General features: G+C 43.4%; 1 protein-coding gene across 8 annotated transcripts in view; it reads left to right on the top strand.

Moving 5' to 3' along the window:
- LRRC8C (leucine rich repeat containing 8 VRAC subunit C) overlaps nucleotides 1-13,298 on the top strand; it is a 124,092-nt gene extending 110,794 nt beyond the window's left edge. For 5 of the 8 annotated variants that reach the window (XR_003208405.2, XR_012379377.1, XR_003208402.2 and 2 more), the window contains one exon: nucleotides 12,153-12,325. The gene's annotated coding sequence lies outside the window, so the exon portion shown is untranslated. The other 3 variants (XR_012379379.1, XR_012379378.1, XR_012379380.1) reach the window with 3 other exon arrangements.
- Nucleotides 13,299-15,193: the final 1,895 nt, after the last annotated feature.

Genomic DNA, 15,193 nt, shown 5'->3' with positions numbered 1-15,193 from the left:
TCTCCACACATCTTTCGATTACCTCTACATAGTTCAGAATTAAAGAACATCTTAAAGCACTGGGGGTGCTTTAAGAAAACTGTCACTATCAAGATTATGGTGTTTTGTTTTTTCTTAAAGGTTTTATTTATTTATTTGACAGAGAGAGACACAGCAAGCAAGGGAACACAAGCAGGGGGAGTGGGAGAGGGAGAAGCAGGCCTCCCACGGAGCAGGGAGCCCGATGCGGGGCTCGATCCCAGGACCCTGGGATCATGACCTGAGCCGAAGGCAGACACTTAATGACTGAGCCACCCAGGCGCCCCAAGATTATGTTGTTCTGAGGGCAGATGCCGGGTATGTAGTCCCTTTCATCAAATGTGTCCTTGCTGGTCTCTGGATGTCACAAAAGCCGGGATGCTGCAGATCACTAAAGGGACGCACAGAGCCTACACTGGCCAAAGAAAAAATCAGAGATTCTTTGAACTAGTTTGGGGCCAACTTTGAGATGAGGACAGAAATGCAACTGGGTTCACTTCATCTGGTGTTACCATGAACGTTAACGTGCCAAATATCTGAGTCACTGACTAAAAATAAAAACAGATTGGAGAACTAAAGGGTGTGACTGGGAGGAAGAGTGATGATGAAGAAAAGGAGTTCCTCATGTTGACAGCTGCTTCCCTAACGGACAAGAAATATGAAGAACAGACACTGAAGAGCGTGAGGGTTTTTTGTTTTGGTTTTTTGGTTTTTTAAAGATTTATTTATTTATTTGAGTGTGAGAGAGAAAGAGAGCATGAGCAGGGGGAGGAGCAAAGAGAGAGAGAGAGAGAGAGAGAGAAGCAGACTCCCTACTGAGCATGGAGCCTGACGAGGGGCTCAACGAGGGGCTCAATCTCGTGACCCTGAGATCATGACCTGCACTGAAATCAAGAGTCAGACGCTTAACTAACTGCACCTCCCAGGTCCCCCTTGGTGCATGAGGTTTTAAAAGACCTTCAACAAAACCAGCCTCTTTGCGCCACCGCATCTCCCCGCCCCGGAACAATTCTCTCAAGTTCATTCAATCCTCTGTCTCTGACAAAGTCGAGGTAAGGATCGAGGGAATGAAGTAAACATTTGGTTCTCACAGACTCAAGAAGTACAACCTCCTCTTCAGCCATCTCTGTTCTGTTTTCTCAAGACAGCAGGGGAATCCCAAGGAGTTTACAGTGTGCCCTAAAGGAGCCAATTGAAAGTATTGAGTCTACTTAGTTTCCAGGAGTATAGGTTGGAACAAAGTTTATTAGTGAACCTGCAGCAACTGTAGCTGCCCAGTTTTTCCACATGGTTTCTTCTCTGTAGCTAGAAAGTATAAGTAAAAGTATATCTCAGGCAAGAAACGTTTAACAAGGTAAGACTTTAGAACTGCTTTGGTTAAACCTTGCTCTCTAAAAATTCTGCTGCAAGAAAAAGAATACAGTCCTTTCCTAAAACTGATCAGTATTCATGTAATTCCCATCGAAATCTGAACAAGTTTCTTTGCTGACCTTGACAAGTTTATTCCAAAATTTATATGGAAAGGAAAAGGCTCTCGCGTAGCCAAAACAATGTTGAAAAACAAAAAGGAAGTGGGAGAAATCCCTCTTCCCAACAGTAAGGCCTCATGTGTAACTACAGTATTAAGACAGCATGGTACTGGTGGAGGGAAGAAGCACATAGATCAGTGGAACTGAATAAAGAACCCAGATCTAGAGCCACACAAATATGCCCCCGACTAATTTTGATAAGGGAATAAAAGCAATCCAACGGAGGAGAAATAGCCTTTTCAATAAATGGTGTTGGAAAAATTGGACCCTCGGAGTGTGAGCTTTTAAAAGACCTAACGAAAAATAATACGATAAAAAGACCTAATATGAAAATTAACTCACAATGGATCATGGACTCACATGTGAGCACAGAACTCTAAAACTTGTAAAAAAGAACACAGGAGAATAGTTCTGGGACCCTAGGGCTAGGCAGAGTTCTTGGACTTGACCCTAAAAGCATGATCCATGATAGGAAAATTTTATAAATTGGACTAAACACTTTTGCTCAATGAAAGACTCTGTAAAAGGATGGAAAGACAACAGGCCAGGAGGAAAGATTTACAAATCACACAACCAACAAAGGCCTTGTGTCTAGAATATACATAAACACTCTAGAAACTCAACATTTTAAAAAAATGGATCCAAGCCATCTTTCAGCACCATGTTTCACAGCATGTATTCTTTTTTTAAAATTTTTTAAAAGATTGATTTACTTATTTTGAGAGAGAGAGAGAGCGGGACAGGGGGAGAGCAGAGTGAGAGGGAGAGAGAGAATCCCAAACAGACTCCCCCCAATGAAGGGCTCCGTCTCACCACCCTGAGATCATGACCTGAGCTGAAATCAAGAGTCAGACAGTCAACCAACTAAGCTGGACCACGTGACTTAGGATCTTGGGGGTGGGGGAGGGGTTGGTAAAATGCAAATTCCTGTGTCTCCAGAAATTCTGATTCCATAGATCTGAGTGGGGCATGAGAAATCTGCCTTTATTTCTTTGTTTGTTTATTTATTTTAGCAATTTGCTTTTAAAACAAGCTACTCAGGGTGCCTTGCTTGCTCAGCTGGTAGAGCATGTGAGTCTTGATCTCAGGGTCATGAGTTTGAGCCCCATGTTGGGGGTAGAGTTTACTTTAAAAAAAAAGAAAGAAAGAAATCTATTAAAAATTAACAATGAAAAAAATTAACAAGCTCCTCAGGAGATTTATTATTATCATTATTATAATTAAAGTTTGAGAGCTTCCACAACTATTCAATCTAGTGAACCGTGAAGGAAGAGCCGCATTAGAAAGGAAATCAGGACGGGGCCACTTGTGCCCTGAAGGGGCAAACTAGAACAGGGGCTCTTTAAAGACTAACAACAAACCAGACGTGTTATGAAGAATTTCTAAGGAGCAGCCACTCTCTAGATTTATTAGGATGTAAATGAAATGATGAAATGCCCTACCTCCCCCCCACCCCCGCCCCCGACTCAAGTATACAACTATAAGGAGAACTTGCCACATATGGAGAGATTTTGTAGAAATTCTCATAGCCATGCTGCTCGAGGGGTCTGGTGTTCACAAAGGGCTTGTGAGAGCCCAGGAAAGACCCTGTTCTCTGAGGATAAAGCATGTACTTCGGCAACTTGGGGGACAATCGTGCTCCAGCCGAACTAGTGTCTGTGGGCCTGTGGGGAACCCACAGCCAGGGGCCACAGCGAGGAGGGGGGAAGGCCTGCCTCAGGGTTCTCTAACGTCACCTTCTATCACCCTTTCCCACTCACTCACACATACGTATATACACGGGTCTAGAGATTAGGGAGCAGCTCCTTCTCACCAACCCACCAAATAGTCCGTGTTTCTGCCTTCACCGTTTTGCCTCCAGCGCATCACAGGTGGCAAAAGGAGAGCCTAAGGACAAGACAGCATAACTCAGTGCGGACCCGGGTCAAAGCCAGGCTCCGCAGAGCAGCTGGGGAGTAAGAGGGCAGTCACGTCTGTGGGAAGCGTGCCGGGAGGCCAGCCTGATAAAGGAACGAGGAAGCTGCCGGGGAAGGTGAGGCAGGGAGCTGTCAACCCATGAAAAAGTGAAGTGGCCTTTAGGAGGACCAAGGCCAGCTCACAGAGCTGCTGACCAAGAACGCACGGATCTGAGGGCAGGAATGACCCATCAGCCCGATCCTAAGACGGCCTTCGCCCTCCAAGGACACTGCTGCATGGCTTTCCAGACCCCAGTACAACCGAGGTCCCTGAGTTTTCCAGTCTTTGCTCACTTGTGTCTGTTTTATCTCCTCTCGGTCACAATTGATGGGAGCTAATTGGTGCTGAAGCAGACTCCAGTTCATTTCCATTCACCTCATTATTTGTTTGACTTCTGGGCTGAAGCCAAGCAACAAACATTAACATTCCCCCTGCAGAGCAGGCGCACACAGACACTTGGAGGCACGCTTACACGTGCCACACTCTCCCAGGCGTGCACACATATTTACACGAGCAAGCGCACACGTACTCACCCGTACACACTCGCACATAGGCGCTCACCCATGCAGATACTGCCTATATGCCTACACACACTCCTGCACACAGGCACACACAGCTGCTCCAGCTGCCGTCGGCTGTGCAAGGTCTCTGCCTTCGGTGACGGGGCATCTAGGAGAACTTCAAACCTGAGAGTTCCTGGGGTGCCTGGGTGGCTCAGATGGTTAAGCCTCTGCCTTTGGCTCAGGTCGTGATCCCAGGGTCCTCGGATCAAGTCCCATATCCGGCTCCCTGCTCAGCGGAGAGCCTGCTTCTCCCTCTGCCTCTGCACCTCCCCCTGCTCATGCTCTCTCTCTCTCTGTATCTCTGTCTCAAATGAATAAATTAAAAAAAAATCTTAAAAAAAAAAACAAACCTGAGAGTTCCTCCTCTCGCCCACCTGTTGCCCTGGCCTCCTGGACACTGACAATTGCAACCTGTAATCCATCACTATATCTTTTTTTTTTTTTATTCATTTGAGGCACAGAGATACAGAGAGAGAGAGAGCATGAGCAGGGGGAGAGGGAGAGGGAGAAGCAGGCTCCCCGCTGAGTCAGGAGCCCTATGTGGGGCTCGATCTCAGGACCCTGGTATCATGACCTGAGCTGAAGGCAGACACTTAACCATCTGAGCCACCCAGGCGCCCCCACCACTACATCTTAGGCCCTGTTTCCAGCCATTGGCAGTCGAGTGGGAGACCTTCCAACCTTCTGTCTCAACGAAAATCAACTGTTGTCAACCCAAGCTCCCATGAAGTTCCAGGGACTAGCCTGACTTGGATTTTAAACAGTCCTGCCGCCCTCCCTGCCTGTGAATCAGGCTGGGCTCCAGACGAGGCGGGGAATCCCTCTAGTGGCCAAGGCTGAAGTGACAATAGGCATGGAGGGCTCTGGGATGCCGCCGGAACCAGTCCACTCTTCCTGAAACCACAGTCCCTAAAATCTTTACAGCCTAAATCCTCCCTCTCCATCACCCCCAGATCCTTCTAGTCACCAGGTCCTATCAGTTTCCCTCCCGAACAGCTGTCCCCGTTGCCCACCCTAGTTCTGCCTTATCACCCATGCGTTGTTGGGCTGCAGTGGACCGTTGCCTGGACCTCTGTGACTGATCCATTATGGACCTCGCTGCCAAATTCATCTCCCAGGCACTCACTGTTGGTCTTCTATGTTCTCTATTTAAGACTTCCAGACTTCCCCCATGGTCTCTAGCGGTGATCCTCAAAAGGGAGACACACTGTCTCAGGACAGGTTGAGCACATTTCCACACACAGTCTAGAGATGTTGATGTTCCTCCCCACACCGTGCTCATGTTGAACCACTTCTATCGAGGCATTGTTCCTCACGCTGCCCTATCACTCAGATGTAGAGGGCCGAGGGAAAGATGGAGAACCACAAGTCCTCGGGGCAAAAGTTCAGACATCTCAGCCCCCCCACAGTCTGGCCTTGAATTTCTTTTCTAGGTTTAGTGTTACAGTATAACATCGAGGTTAAGAACAAGGATCAGACGGTCTGGCTTAGAACCCAGGTGTACAGCTTATTAGCTCTGTAATGGTATGGAAGGTTCTAGATCCTTAGTTTCTTTACAGGGTTGTTGAGATGTTAACGAGGTAGCCTGTGTGTGAGACTTAGCCCAGAGCTTGCCCCAGGGTCAATGCTCACTTAAGGACAGCTGTAATTAGTACTCCTCTGTCTATAAGCCAACTGGTTTGCTCACAGGTCAGGCACTTCCTTGCACTGTCCAACTCTGCACTTCGGCTCTTGACGCTTTATTTGCCCGGAATGTCCCCTCCCTCCTCTCTAATGTCAAGACCTCACCTGTTCTGAGGCGCCCAGCTCAAATTTCTTCACCTGCTCAGGGAACTGAGCTAATCCTGGACTTATGGATCTCACACATTATCTCTTGTGAGAGGGAACAAATACTTTGTGATAGTGTACCGTATAAACTTATGCAAGTGTGTAATAGACAAATGTGTGGGATATTTAATTGTGCAATCATTCTAAAAAATTAGATAAAGCCTTATAATGTGTTTTCCTGTGTTACTAGAATAGTTATTCAAATTGTTTTAATATTTTACTTCTCTGCATAACTAGATTATAAATGCCATGAGGATAAAAGCTCTGTTTTATATTTATATTCTCCATAGAACATGTCTTACATGATACTTTCACTATATTAGGTACTTAGTGATCATTTAATTAAGAAGTGACTGCATTTTTTATAATAGTAGTAACATACGTCCTTGTCCCTTAAAGCAATTTTCCATTCATTATCTTTTTTTTTTAAGATTTTATTTATCCATTTGACAGAGAGAGACACAGCGAGAGAGGGAACACAAGCAGGGGAAGTGGGAGAGGGAGAAGCAGGCTTCCCATGGAGCAGGGAGCCCGATTCAGGGCTCGATCCCAGGACCCTGGGATCATGACCCGAGCTGAAGGCAAACGCTTAACGACTGAGCCACCCAAGGTGCCCCTCCATTCATTATCTTATGAGCTTTGATTATCTAACTTCTACAACATCCCTGAAAGAAAAGCAAATCCTTGGCCTATTTCATAGGGAATTTCTTATTGTAAGTCTTGCAAGCAAGTTGTGTTAGTTATATGTGTTATATCACAATAACACAATCTCCAAATGGAAAGGTATCTGGGTCAAAAAGGGCAGGGTGGATAAATTTTTTAAAGTATGCCTATACCATGTTTATTTACAAATCATTTGGAATGTAGCCTATAAATTATATTCTGGAGTCTAAAAACACTTTCATTGTAAATTTCAAAAATAATTGGTATCCCATGATGAGATACCACTGCACACCCATTAGAATGGCTAAGATATATGTAAAAAAAAATTGACAAAGATGCAGAGCAACTGTGCTGGCACAGATAATAGCACAATGCTATTATCTGCCTTAGAAAACAATTTGGTAGTTTCTTAGAGAGTTAAAGAAACATGACCCATATGAACCAGCAAACACATGCCTAGGTTTTTACCCTAGAAAATTGCACACTTGTGCTCACACAAAAAACTATACACTAATGCTTATTTATATTCGGTAAAGATAAAGAACGGATTAGTAGTTTCCAGGAATTATGGGTGGGAGAGGGTTTGGCTGCACAGGCGCAGCATAAGAGAATCTGAGGTGGGGGGAAGGGATGAAAATTGTCTATATCCTGATTGTGGTAGTGGTTACACAAATCTACACATGTTAAAAGGTCATAGAACTATACCCAAAAAAGTAAAGTTCGCTGTACATAAATATAACAGTAAAACCATATTTTTAAGAAAACTCAGAAGCAAAGTTCGGAAAAAGTGAATGTTGTCAATGAATTCCATATAAAGATATCAATCACCTATTCTGTACAAGGCACTGACTGGGGTAGGAAAAAGGGAAACCAGAGCCTAGCGATAAAGCAGTTTTAGGAGCATTAGCTTTGAAAGCGGCTAGAGCTAAGATTGAACCCCTGGTCTCTTACGAAATGTGGGTTCTTAGGAAGGTCGCCTAACGTCTTTGAGCTTTAGTTTATGAAGATAATAAAACACGGAGTATAGATGCAGTAAAAGGTTGAAAAATGGTAACTATTGTTACTACCATAGAATTGCTAATGCTAAAGCTGGTGATGTCAGTAAAAATGATGTCTCTGAGGTGCCTGGTGGCTCAGTCAGTTAAGGTTCAACTCTTGGTTTTGGCTCAGTCATGATCTCAGGCTTGTGAGGTGAAACACGTCCTGCAGTGGGCTCCAGGCTCAGCGGGGAGGGTACCTCCCTCCCTCTCCCTCTGCCCCTCCCCCTGCTTGAGTGTGCGCATGCATGCTCTCTCTCTCTCAAATCAATCAATCAGTCAATCTTTTTAAAAAATGATACCCAGAATCTAACCAGTCTCACACTGCCACTGCCACTGCCACTGCCAGCGCCCTGATCCAAAAGCCACCATCACCTCCTGCGATGCTTACTAAGTGTTCTCCCTGCCCCCATCCTACAGCCTGCTCTTAACCCAGCCACCACAATGATCTCTTTAAAATGTAAGTCCGATTATGTCACTCATCTGCTCAAAACACTGTTGTGACTCCCCGGGTCACTCAGAGTAAAGGGAGAAGTCTTCCCCGTGTCTTCGAAGACCCTGCATGCTCTCACACCATTTGCCTCTCTTATATTATCTTCTATTGCTTCCCCCCTTTCTTCTTTTTTAAAAAGATTGATTTATTTGAGGGGGGGGGAGGGAGAGAAAGCGAGCAGGGGTAGGGACAGAGGGAGAGGGAGAGAGATTCTCGAGCAGACTCCCCACAGAACGGGCAGAGCCAGACCTGGGGCTCGATCCCACACTTCCATGATCACAACCTGAACCAAGACCAAGAGTCGGAGGCTCAACTAACGGAGCCACCCAGGTGCCCCCACTCTTATTCTTCCACACTGACCTGTTACCCTGACATGGCTTCTATTAGCAGCTGTTGTATTGGCTCTTTCCTCGGCCTCGAACAGTTTCCACATGTTTGCACCACTCACTCCCTTGCCTCCTTTGTGACTTGGCTCCAATGTCACCTTCTCAAAAAGGAAAAAAAAAGCCTATCCTAACTACTGTATTTAAAAGTTCAACCTGCTCCACGTTCCCCCAGCCCTAACAACCCCCCTTGTCTTGCCCAACTTTTCCTTTTCCATATGTTTTATCACCTTCTCTGTAACAAAACCAAACATTGGCAGATGGTCCGCTCATAAATTGCTGGTGGGAGTGTGACTTGGTACAACCACTTTGGAAATCTTTTAAAAGATTTCAAAATATTTAAGTATTCCAAATTTAATTAAAGATTTAAAAATCTTTAAATGTAAAGAATATCTCCTAAAGCTAAAAATATCCTATGCTGCTTCTGCATGTAAATCCAACAGAAAGGAATGCCAAAAGACACGTATTAAGAATGTTAAAAGCAGTTTTATTCATAATATCTCTGAAGTGGAAACAACCCAAATATCCACAGTAGAGTGGATAAATAAATTGTGATATTTTCAAGCAATAGAGTAATACACAGCAATAAAAAATGAATGATGATACAACAACATGAATGAATCCCAGGCCTAATATCGAGCAAGAGACAAAAGAGAATATTATATATGATTTATTTGATGCTCAAGAAAGGCAAAGACTTTGATAAAATCAAAATAGAGCTACTTATTTCCCTAATGGGAAGGTAATCTAATCTCTTTGAAAATAATGGTAATAATATCCATCTTGCAGGCTAACTGCAGGAAATGTATCTCTGACGTCTAGCACCAGATCCTGGCACAGAGTCCTGGCTAACTGAATGATAGTTTGTATTCATGTATGTTCTCCATTTGCAAGAGTTTAGTAATTGGCAAGTAAAAGATCATTTTAGGTTACCTAACACAAAAGTTTCAGTTGTATATATATACACCCTTAGTTGCCTCCCAATAGCCATTCCGTTTTTCTTCTTAATAACAGAATCTATATTTTTGTTCAGAGAAGCCATATACCCAGCCCAGAACAATGAAGCATGACTAAGCCAACCATGGAACTCCCATGCTCCTTTGCCAGACCCACTTTCTCAATTCCCCCTTACACCTAGGGATGCCCATGTGCTCAGTTTGGGCCAATGAGACCTAAAGAGGAATTTTGATGGGAAACTGTTTAGAAAAGACTTGTCCTCCTTGCTAAAAGGAAAGGTACACATTCTCTCACTGCCCCTCTCCCCCCGTTTTCTGCTTTTGGATGAATGATGTATAGAGCTATGGCAACTGCCTTTTGATCATGAAAATCAGAGAGAAAATGACAAATAGCCCCAACTTATCAGAATTAACAAATCACCTACCTTCAAAGTTTTTGTTCTAAGAATTATCTTTGTTATTTAAGCTCTATTATTAGTTGTGTATTCTGTTACTTTCAGCTGAAATCATTCCTGGGACTATTCCCTTATAGAAAAACAAGTGTGCAAAAGAGAATGCTTATGCCGATAATTGGGACACCTTACCAAGCTCTCTTTAATTTGCCCAATGTCTGAGCACAGCCCACTCCTTTCATGGTCCTTCCACGAGTCTCTTCCTTGCCACTTTACTAAAATGCCTTCACTTTCTAAGGCAAACACCTTTCAATGGCATGTGAACACACTAATGAGGTCGGTAACTTTCCTTAGGCATCGAGGCTAAGGAATGAAACTTAAAACAGGAAAATGCTATTTGATTGCTGAATTTGTTGGAGGGTAGCCAACTGCTAAATGCTGGTGGGAGCACATACTAACCTGCATTTGCCCACAAGCACCCCAGTGCACCAGCGCTGTAAATATAAATGTACCGTGAATAGGTGGCTCATTCAGGACTCATTCCTGTGTGGCAGGGCAGATTTATCTTGAAGTTCATGACATTCCATGGCCCTCATGTGCCCACACCTCTTTCAAGGCCCTGTTTGGGGCCCAAGCAACGTGTTCACATGGTAATACGCTTTTGTAAAACTTGAAAGTATATTAGCCACAATCAGATAAGACCTCTGTCTCTTTCCTCTCCAACGCACCCTCTCTTGCACTTGCCCTTCTGTAGGGTGGTGTTAGAGAGACCATGGGTTGTTTGGGATTCAGCTAAAGGGAAGTTGAGTTGAAGATCCACAGAGTTTGGGTTACGAAGGTTATATTTATGTGGTTTACTTTCACATCTAGTTAAGTTATTGCTAGCTATTCTGGTGCAGGAATGGCTTCTGGCATTATTCCCGCTGCCCACTTCGGCAATGCCAGGGGTCACATTGCAATATGAACGTGACCTATTGCACTGGGCATTGAAAGTATATAGGGATTGAAGAAGAAACAAGTTTCCAAAATAATGAAGCAAGAAGCTAGTCTGTGAAAAATTCTGCCAGCCTTCAGATATGTAAAATTATAAGGATTTGATTCTCACACATGCCCAGTCAAAACAAAAGTTCTGTCCTGCCAGGAATCTACTCAATAAGCTCTGTATACAGTTATAAGCCCACAATATTCTTTTATGTAAATCATACAAAATAGAACTTACCAGAATTCCTGTGCTTGTGGGGCATAAAGCAACACCAGTTCTATTGTCACTATGTTTGTTTAGTCATGTATTTTAAAAATCCAATATATTAGGGGTGCCTGGCTGACTTAGTCGGTAGAACATCCGACTCTTGATCTCAGGGTCAGGAGTTCAAGCCCCATGTTGGGTGTGGAACCTACTTAAAAAAATAAAAATTAAAGTTAAAAATTAAAAATTTTTTTAAAAACCCAATATATTGGATCACATCCTGAATAGGACAGCAGTTTTAAACAAAATGAGATTTAAAAAAAAAAATTATCCATCAATGGAGCACAACAAAAAAAAAAACCAAAATCACTATACATATTTATAAACAAAGCAATGTATATAGTATTAAGAATAATGTGATTACGTGGGGCACCTGAGTGGCATAGTCAGTTGTCATCCGACTCTTGGTTTTGGCTCAGGTTATGATATTGGGGTGGTAGGATTAAGCCCTGCATCGGGCTCCATGCTGAGCCCAGAGTCTGCTTGAGATTCTCTCTCTCTTTCTCCCTTTGCCCCTTTCCCGGCATGCTCTCTCTATGTCCGAAATGGATAGATAAATCATAAAAAAAAAAAAAAGAGTAGGGTGTCTCAGTCAGTTAAGTGTCTGCCTTTGGCTCAGGTCATGATCCCAGGGTCCTGGGATTGAGCCCCACATTGGGCTCCCTGTTCAGTGGGGAGTCTGCTTCTCCCTCTCCCTCTGCCGCTCCCCCAGCCTGTGCTCTCTGTCAAATAAATAGATAAAATCTTTAAAAAAAAAAAAAGAAAGTGATTATATAACCAAGTAGCTTAATGCAATGTGGGGGGTTTTAAATGTATTTTAATTACTCTTTTTGTATGTCTTAATTTCAGATATCTTTTATATTCATTCGGAATTGTTGATCATATCAAAATTCAAAAGAAATTATAGAGGCATATGTTTAAGACCATTCATTCATAAACACATTATGTAATTTTTCTAGATTTTTGATGTTTGTGGTATAGCCAGCATCTTAAAATTTGTGATTTGTTATAATTTTTGTCTCATTCTAAGTAAATATTTGTTTTTATACCCAATTTTGTTTTCCTAATTTTGCATTTATTTCCTTAAAGAGTGTCCTCTTAAAGTGTGAAATGTACACCCCCCCGAGCTGGTGCTGCTGGCCAAGTACCAACTGCGATCAGTAAGGACTGCAAACATCATTTACCAGGGTGGGGACTTTTCAAGCTTTGAAAGGACAAGAATATTAAATGAGAAAAATAAACTTACTTTATGGAATGCCCTACATAGACTTTGTTAAGTGAATGCAACCTGATGTTAAATAAAACACTCTCTCTTCAATTTCTCCAGAGGGACTGATATTATAGCTCTCACTTACCAAATATATGAGACAGAGTGCCATAAGAGGAATCTTAAAAAGAAAAAAAAAATCTGATGTTTAGCTTCAAAATTTCAGGACATTTATCCAGGACTTCTTTTGCACTTCAAGAATATAAAAAGTTTTTGGAGAGTGGGAAAGAGGAGGAAAGATTCTGGTAGGAAGGATTTCTTGGGGGAAATTTGTGCTGAGAACTTGAAGTCCTATCCTCCGGTGAGGAAATAAGAGGGTCGGTGTGCCTGAACCTCCCCCCAGCCCCAGCCTTGGGGAACTTTCAGTGTGACTGCTTTGAGAGTCAAATATGTGTGGTGTGGAGTTTGAGGAATGACGAGCCGCCCCAGAAAATATGCAGGGTGGGAGAAAAGCTGGTACAGCTGGGTTGGGGCTGGTGGAGTCAAGGCAAGTAACTGCTTCATCTGGAAAATTACCTCATCTCCTCCTGTAACAGGACACAAAGATGCACAGGATGCAGGACCTGCCCTCCCAAGACTGTTTTAGGGTCTCCCTAGAAGACCATGTGCAGGAGGCAGTGGGGTTCCAAGAGTGTGTGAGTGGGCCCTCAGAGAAAGTGGGGAGCATCAACACATCTCCAGAGAACCCAGCAGGGGGACTCCCCCACAAGGGTGCTTAAGAGAATATCAACTTTAAACACAAGCCTAACTCAGCACAAAGCCAAGCAATGGCAGATACAATAGAAGTAAGACTGTTTCCTGCTCCCGTCTTTCCTTTCTCTCTCTGTGTTCCAGCCCTAGGGGTGAGCCCAATGAAGGAAGAGGAGCAAGAAAAGAGAAATAAAGGAAAAATGTGGGCCACCAAGCCACCAGTGGTGTGATCTGACAAATCGAGATTTGACGTTAAATAAAATTCAGAATTTTAATTATTTCCAGGGCTGGTTATTCTTATTTTTAAGATTTATTTTTTATTTATTTTATTTAAGAGTGAGAGAGAAAGAGAGAGAGCATGCATGTGCACATGGGAGGAGGGGCAGAGGAAGAGAGAGGGAGGATCTCAAGCCGACTCCACACTGAGTGGGGAGCCGATGCAGGGCTCGATCTCGCCACCTGAGCTGAAATCAAGAGTCTGGTGCTCAACCAACTGAGGTACACAGGCACCGCACCAGAGCTGGGCATTCTGATGGGTACCCTAGACTGTGTTTGTGACTTAAAATGACAACAGGACTGACTGTATATGGCCTATGAATGAATTGTATTTATCCAAGGCAGGGAAGGATTACCACAGAAAATAAACTTCATAGGATCAGTTATGAACAAAAGTAAAGCCATTTTACCACATTCCACAAATCAAATCTATTTTGCTACATTAACTTAAGAATAAAGGAAATAGAGAGCTATAAATAACCTAAAGCTATAGTTACGGCATTGACTGACCATCATTTTCTAATCCTTTCTTCAGAGAACTCTGTTGAAATCCATATACACAAGTGGCCAAATCTGTCTCTGTCTTGTTCTTAATCTGAATCACTCATTCAACAAATATTTTTTTAAAGATTGTATTTATTTATTTGACAGAGAGAGACACAGCGAGCGAGGGAACACAAGCAGGGGGAGTGGGAGAGGGAGAAGCAGGCTTCCCGCGGAGCAGGGAGCCCGATGCGGGGCTCGATCCCAGGACCCTGGGATCATGACCTGAGCCAAAGGCAGATGCTTAACCGACTGAGCCACCCAGGCGTCTTCATTCAACAAATATTTAATGAGACTTGACAAGTTCATCTTCCTAAATGCTACTTTCTGTCTTGCCACACTCCCCTACTCAAGAACCTTCTGTGACTCCCCACTGCTTACAGCCGTCATTGTCCAGGGGATGAACACTCCTCGGGTGGGGAGAGGGGATATCAGTAGGGTGGAGCTTAAATCACCTTCACCTCCCTCTCTTTTCATCCTGAGACATGCCTTTGGGGAAGTGGGGAGCACCTTTACCTCCCTTTCCAGCCCACTGGCCTCACTGCCCTAAAAGCCAGATGCATCAGAGGACTTATTTAATTTGCTTTCAGCAGAGCTCCTATCCTTTGTCCACTGAAATCACTTGGATAAAAAGGAAATAGAATTATATTTCATTTGTATTCAACTTACATTTTCTTTTATTTATTTATTTTTTTAATAAGCTGGGAATAGGATATTGTCTGTTGACCACAGCCCAGCGATAATCGTTTTAGCTCACATGGCCTCTCTAATGCCCTATCCTGGGGAAGAAAAGCTTATGGTGCTTTCATGACAGCCTTCTATCTCTAGGGGCTCTTTAGCCTCTGCCTCTTGCACCCGGCCTGACAGAAGGTTTGGAGGCTTTTGGGGTCAAAGCAGTTTGGTTGGGAGAGGGAGGATGGGGCGGCAGTTACAAAGGTCCAACCTGCACCCGGCTTGTAGAATATCTTAATATCACACATTTACACGAATTACTCTAAGACAGTAAGCCTCCGCACTCTCTCCTCTGTGGTCTCCAGTACACCTTGTTTGGGAAAGTATTAAAATGAATTTTTTGAATCAAGTATGACTATCCTGTTGTGGTTTGTTCTATGTCTCACTGGAAAGGCTAAAAATAGTGATGGAAAACATGTTCACATACAGGTGTTGAGAGAGAAGATTGACACTTGTATTCTGTTTTCTTTTTCTTTTACTTCATTCATTTTTATTGTATTTTTATATTCGATACCACAATTACTTACTGTGTGCTGGACATTCGCAATTAAACAAATCAACAAGAAAGATGGGGCACCTAGGTGGCTCAGTCGGTTAAGTGTCGACTCTTGACTGCGGCTCA

This window comes from Callorhinus ursinus, unplaced genomic scaffold, assembly GCF_003265705.2.
Source record: "Callorhinus ursinus isolate GAN/ISIS: 27379988/994484 unplaced genomic scaffold, GSC_fseal_2.0 scaffold9, whole genome shotgun sequence".
Taxonomy (NCBI): Eukaryota; Metazoa; Chordata; class Mammalia; order Carnivora; family Otariidae; genus Callorhinus; species Callorhinus ursinus.
Note: the sequence above shows the minus strand (reverse complement) of the source record. Positions and strands in the feature narration are given on the sequence as shown.